General features: G+C 34.6%; 2 long non-coding RNA genes across 3 annotated transcripts; both read right to left on the bottom strand.

The window, feature by feature from the left end:
- Window positions 1-257: 257 nt before the first annotated feature.
- On the bottom strand, window positions 258-1,947 carry LOC114545067. 2 transcript variants are annotated; one of them, XR_003690808.1, is made up of 5 exons: window positions 1,848-1,947; window positions 1,673-1,746; window positions 1,478-1,600; window positions 764-872; window positions 258-273 (listed from the first exon to the last, which is right to left on the bottom strand). It is a non-coding gene; the product is annotated as an uncharacterized LOC114545067 (long non-coding RNA). The 2 variants fall into 2 exon arrangements; XR_003690807.1 differs by lacking the exon at window positions 258-273 and adding an exon at window positions 456-493.
- Window positions 1,948-2,098: 151 nt separating this feature from the next.
- LOC114545068 lies at window positions 2,099-3,114 on the bottom strand. The gene is made up of 4 exons (XR_003690809.1): window positions 3,077-3,114; window positions 2,740-2,993; window positions 2,424-2,542; window positions 2,099-2,111 (listed from the first exon to the last, which is right to left on the bottom strand). It is a non-coding gene; the product is annotated as an uncharacterized LOC114545068 (long non-coding RNA).
- Window positions 3,115-5,965: the final 2,851 nt, after the last annotated feature.

The following is a 5,965-nucleotide window of genomic DNA, read 5'->3' as shown; positions in this document are numbered from 1 at the left end:
TTTCAAATGATTGAAAACGAGCTTCCATATTAGCAAAATTATGTAACATGAAATGGACAAGTTTATGTAACAACACTGACTAAGCTGTATAAAGTTTAAAGACCACTTCTTAATATCTATTGAAAATTTAGCAAGCAATCTCCGTGGCAATAGAATGAGATGTGGACTTACTTTTTTAATAAATGGCACGAATTGCTTTCTTAACAACAGTGGAAAATTGACAAACCAGGATGAAATGACATTATCAGCAAGAGTTACGTGTATTGAGAGTATCTAAGGTGAAACATTTTCAACTCATCAACAACTTTTCGCCGAATACGATTGGGTGTTTATACAAGCTAGCTCTCTTTAGGGGGTACATTGATATTTCGCAAAAGATTTCCTAATTTACGTAACTTCAAGAAACATACCAGAGAGAAATTCTAACAGTGGTATGAAAACTTGAGGCGTTGGCGAAAGTTTGGTAAACTTTTCCAGATATGTTGGGAGCAGTCTAAGGAACGAAAATCTAGAAGTTATTGCTCAAAAAATCTTGTTTTTGTGAAGGAGTATCTCGCATAACAAGAGACGTTACATTTAGGCTGGATTTTGTTGAAAAACATTTCTGTAAATTCACTGAGTGCATTATCAAGGCACGATTTCAAATATCTCCAAAGCAATAAACTTCTAAAACATTGCAATTACTTCAACCAACTTCATTCTTTACAAAGTGCTAATGGACATAAAAAAGTCTCAAATTCCAGACTATCTTAAGTAGCCATACCTTGTCATAACTGGCAAAGCATTTCTAACATACATATGGTGAGACAGGAAACGCATAAGGTCGTGGAATGAGCAACCAAACCAATCTCCAAAGTGCGCATCAGACAAAACTAGACGAAATATACAACAACGTTTAAGCGAGAACAGACAACCGCTGAAAATAAAGTCAAGCAGGTTCTTATCTGTTCATCTTGACCAATAAAAATGTGGTACGTACACAGCTATGTTAATACCTTCACATGTTACATTAAAATATCCAATTAAATCATTAGTATGGTATGATATAATTATGGTATAAATTGGTTATGGTATGGTATGGTATGGTGTGATATAATGGTATGATATGGTTATCGTATGGTATGATTTGTCTTGGTATGGTATGGTGTGATATAATTTTGGAATTATATGGTTATCGTATGGTATGATTTGGTTATGGTTAGTTATGATATGATATGATTATATGATATGATTATATGATATGATTATATGGTATGGTATGGTTTTAGTATAGTTATGGTAAGATATTATGATAGATGCAAAAAACTGAATGAGAAGAACCGTACTGAAAAAATTCTAGCGTACAAATGAGGTCGGCGCATGTCATGAGGAACACGAAATAATCCAGGAAGAAAATCATAATTTCAAACCTGAATGCAAAGTAAAATTTTTAGTTCATGATTTTGGTGTGAAAAGTGCACAACTTAACTTCCCTTACCATTTTAGATAACACTGTACATATTTAATGCAAGTAGTGCTTTCAAGAATGTATCAAGTTTTTATCTTGCAGTGCCTCTGGAAAGTTTCTCAGAACCACATACAACACGTCCAATTCCAATTTCTAGAAAATAAAAAAAGTTGAACTTTAATCGAAACTTTATGCCAGATGATATATTATGATGGAAAAGTTTACCTGTTGTAAGCACACAAGAATAACATTCATTGCCTCGTTGTAAGGAAGTGAGACAATCCCGGTTGTCTTATCTTCTGCAGAATTAAAACAAAAATGAGGATGTATTACACTAAGAAGAGAAGGAATTTTGGAAGCAGAATACCTGACATGCGTTGCACTATCATCATTAACCAACCTTTTCCTTTCACAACAAATAACATACGAAGTGAATTTAACTTTTCCAATTTTGTCTTGCACAAGGCCTAGATGTTCTCAGCTCGCAGACTGAGGAAACATTGAAGAATCTTTAAAAAACAACAATGTAAGACATCATAAAAAAATCGCGAGAAAAAACATGGAATTTGGCTTACCACAAGTCGTATCTCCGATGCAATAGACGTCCGATAGCGATTGTCATAATGAGTTTTTATGTGGTACACTAATATATTGAATATTCGTTCTGCAATTACATAATAGGAAAGGGAGAATAAAAAAATTATATTTTATATAACACCAGTGTAAAATGAATGATAAATGGAACTGTACAGCAAAATAGGCTATTACTCCTGACAATAATGTTGCACAGAAGCAAGACATTAAATATCTCAGAAATATTTGGGCTAAAGACCCCGGAATACCACTAAATTATAGCGGTTGAAACGATTATTTGAATAGTATATTCCAACCAGCATATAGCTATAACCTGCATTTGTATTATAAGTAAAAACATTAATCAAAATAATAGGTTGCTTTGTTATCTCAAATTACTCACCCATAGCAAGATGTATTTTAGAAATTCCATATCTTTTCGCTTTTTTGGTACTCTGTTGTCTTCAAAATGTCCCAATTTTACATGTTATCAATCTGTTGTAATTCTCAGTAATTCTTGGGCTAGGATGTGCAAAGAAATCGAAGAAATAGTATTATATAAATAGTAAATCGATTTTGACGCTAAATATATCAAAATAGTACTGAATATTTGAACTAAACCACTGCAACCGGTTTTTGTTTGCAATTTGGGCAATATCCTAAGCATTAGGCCGCTTTGATGTGTAATATTGAATATATAAAACGCGTGAATATCATACCTGTGAATAGCTATGTATGCATGGCGGTAAAACGCCATATTTCCAGTGGAATTTGCAATATTTAGCCTTGAAATTTACTGCATTTGAGATTTTGTCAGTTTTTTATATTCACTATTATTCCATGCCATGCCCAATTCGACAATATTCTGAAAGGTTCAGTAGTTAAATGTACCACATAATTTAAATGCTACAACAGTTTGAAAGATTTACTTGCCTTTTAAATTCCGACTTTCCTGCTCGATGGGGTTCTAAAGCTTGTGGGGAAAAAAGCTATTTAATTGAACTGTAATTTTTTGTGAACTTCATGAGAGAAATAATCGAACAAATACACACATACTGTGATATATTGGCTTGGAATATGCTCCAAAACGTGTGAAATCGAACATTTGTTGTGCAATCACCTTGCAAATATCAAAGAAACGGGATCAAAATTTGAATATAGATTAACCAATCTGATTGGTTTTTATTGAACCAATCGTGGAGTACAAAAATTGACCAATGACAAATTGACCTGTGCACAGAAATAACCAATCAAGTTGTCTTAATTTGCTGAATTATGCAAGAGCCTACACGCTATAAAACAGAGCCGTCTGCGACCGTTTTCTTCAGGTAAGTTAGTTCTTTCTTTAGGTAGGATCAAGGTATGTGTAATTATTTTTTTAATAGAAGTAGATCCCCGTGGCCACTCTGTTAGCTAAGAATCTCTGTCCCCGTATCTGGAAACACGGCTCACTGCTTGTCTAACTGTGTTTTGCTCTTCGTTTTCTAGGGAGCTACTAATAATTTTTTTTTGTGTTTTTCAGACAAAGACGATCGTAGTTTAGTTTCAGTATCCAACCCTAAGAAGCCACCCCATATCCATACCCTCAGTTAAAACCCTAGCCACAATTGCCTTCATGCTAATCGTGAATGATTCCTTTTTTAGGAACAACTCACCATATTTTTTGTCGTTTCAGCTACAGAGTTAGTGGGTTGTGGGTTGTTGGATGTTGTGTCGTCGGTTGTGTGTTTTGTGTTGTACGTTCGTATTGTCTGCCAGTCGGTTTGCGAGTTGCCCTGTAGCTCTCGCTTTTTCCTGGCCACACAAAGAACACATTTCAGGTACTCCTTTTTAGGAGATTGGGTTCGAGTCCCATGAATGTGTCAATTTTGCGCTGATATCTAATGTGGTCCGTCTCTAATACAAAAGAACAACATCCAACAGACAATCTGCATCCTTTCACCACACCAACTACAAGTGTTGTCCTCATACAACAGAATGGAACTTCCAACAGAGTAAGGAGTAACCAATACCCAAGATGAAGTTCTCGTAACTTCTCAAACAGGACAGGATGCGGCACTTGTTAATGAAGTATTCTCGATGTTTAAGGGATCCTCTCAGTTAGACGTCCGATGAGAGGATATTTCAAAGTGGTAAGCTGATTTAAACTTGTGATTACTGTGCGAATACTTCACCCATTTTAATAAATATGAGATCACTAAACTCATTGCTGTCTGCTCGTAAATGGCGCACACAGATAATTTGATTTTATCTGGAAGTATTTTATCAAATCAACTAGAAATTGTGTTATCTCAAAGAAAAAACATTTACCTATTTGTATAAATTCAGTTCATTTCAAAAGCTTTCCTATAAGCCAAGATATTTATTGCCGAACTTGTACTTTTTAAATTGAATTTTAGAGAAGCGAAAATACGCAAAGCCTTCCAAAAATCTCGCCTAAAAACCTCCAAATATTTGTAGTATACATTGGGATCAATACTTTCATCTATTTTACTTGAAATACAGTCGCTTTGGCGATTTGTAGTGATATTTCCAACAAACGTGTTTACAAATGGAAACTGGAAAATGTGCATACAAAATTCCATATCACCATATTGGCGAAAATTTGACAATTATGACTTCTAGGGACAATTTTACCCCGGACATCGATTACCGAGCTTATTTTACCCCCACGGGGTAGGCAACCTAACATTTTTGACACCTCCAACCTCACGTGACAACCACATGTGCATGCAGCTGAGCAACGCCTCGCTATACACAATAACAAATAAAAAAAGCTTTATTTTTCCAGTTTTTCTGCCTATCCTGACTTAAAAACTATCAGAGAAGATAACTAAAGCCTTTACAGTTTACATGTAACGGTTAAAAGATGACAGGATAAAAATAACGAAGAAAATAACGAAATTCCAAAGGCGAGTTATATTTCTGTTTGTAATCCCGTGTAATTTGATATGATTTTTAGAGCTGCACTGCAGTGTCAGGTTAACAGGAATATTGATTAATTTCTGGATTAAAACAGAAGCGATTGGGTTAAAGTATTTTTCTTCAGCTATATTTTGGTGGTATTTTTGTGCTTTTTAAATTAAACGGATTAATTTAAACATTAAAAAACCAAGATAATTTCATGATATCTGGTGATGGAAGGCATGACAAGAATTATGCCTACACAATATTTTGCTGTACAGTTCCATATATCATTCATTTTACACTGGTGTTATTAAAAATAGATTTATTTTTCTCCCTTTCCTATTATGTAATTGCCACTTACCAATATACAGGGGTTGGGGGTATTATGTGAATATGAAAGAAAACAGCTTGCATTTTGTTCTGTATATGCTTTTTGTTATAGAAGTCACAAAATACACGCTGTTACTATACAGTATAGGGCCTTGTGATTCATACACAATTACATATAGTTTCAATTGTGTGAAAGTGATGTTCTTAAAATCTCAATTGTAGATTCTATTGCATATAGAGCCGAATTGGTATGGCAACATATCTTTGAGAATTGAAGTTTATGGCGGTTCTTCAGGTATGTTCTAGCAATTCACTGAAGTACTATTTGTTCGCTAAGAAATGTTGTCCCACGGTAGCGGTACGCACGAATCTGGGATATCACAATGCTGATAGCCTCACAACTATGGACAATAATGTATTAATTCACATGTTCCTTGTTTCTCAATTTTAGATCAAATAAATTATGGCAACCCAGGAGTCGCTAACAATTATTACCTTTCTCTTATCATTGACTACACCTCCATCCTTCGCTGTGCCATACATGGATTTGATGGACTGACATACCAAGCAAGGTAAATATTGCAGGCTACATGGTATATGTTCAGTTTAGTATTATGTCATATTAGGACGACTGTTGGACATTATTTTTTTATTCAGTAATTTCCCTATATGGGAATGTGATAAAATTCGAAGTTAACCCCCAGTAAA

The sequence above is a fragment of the Dendronephthya gigantea genome, unplaced genomic scaffold, assembly GCF_004324835.1.
Source record: "Dendronephthya gigantea isolate DGI-Jeju-01 unplaced genomic scaffold, DenGig_1.0 001153F, whole genome shotgun sequence".
NCBI lineage: Eukaryota > Metazoa > Cnidaria > Anthozoa > Malacalcyonacea > Nephtheidae > Dendronephthya > Dendronephthya gigantea.
The sequence above is the reverse complement of the archived record's forward strand: the minus strand, read 5'-3'. Positions and strand labels throughout refer to the sequence as shown.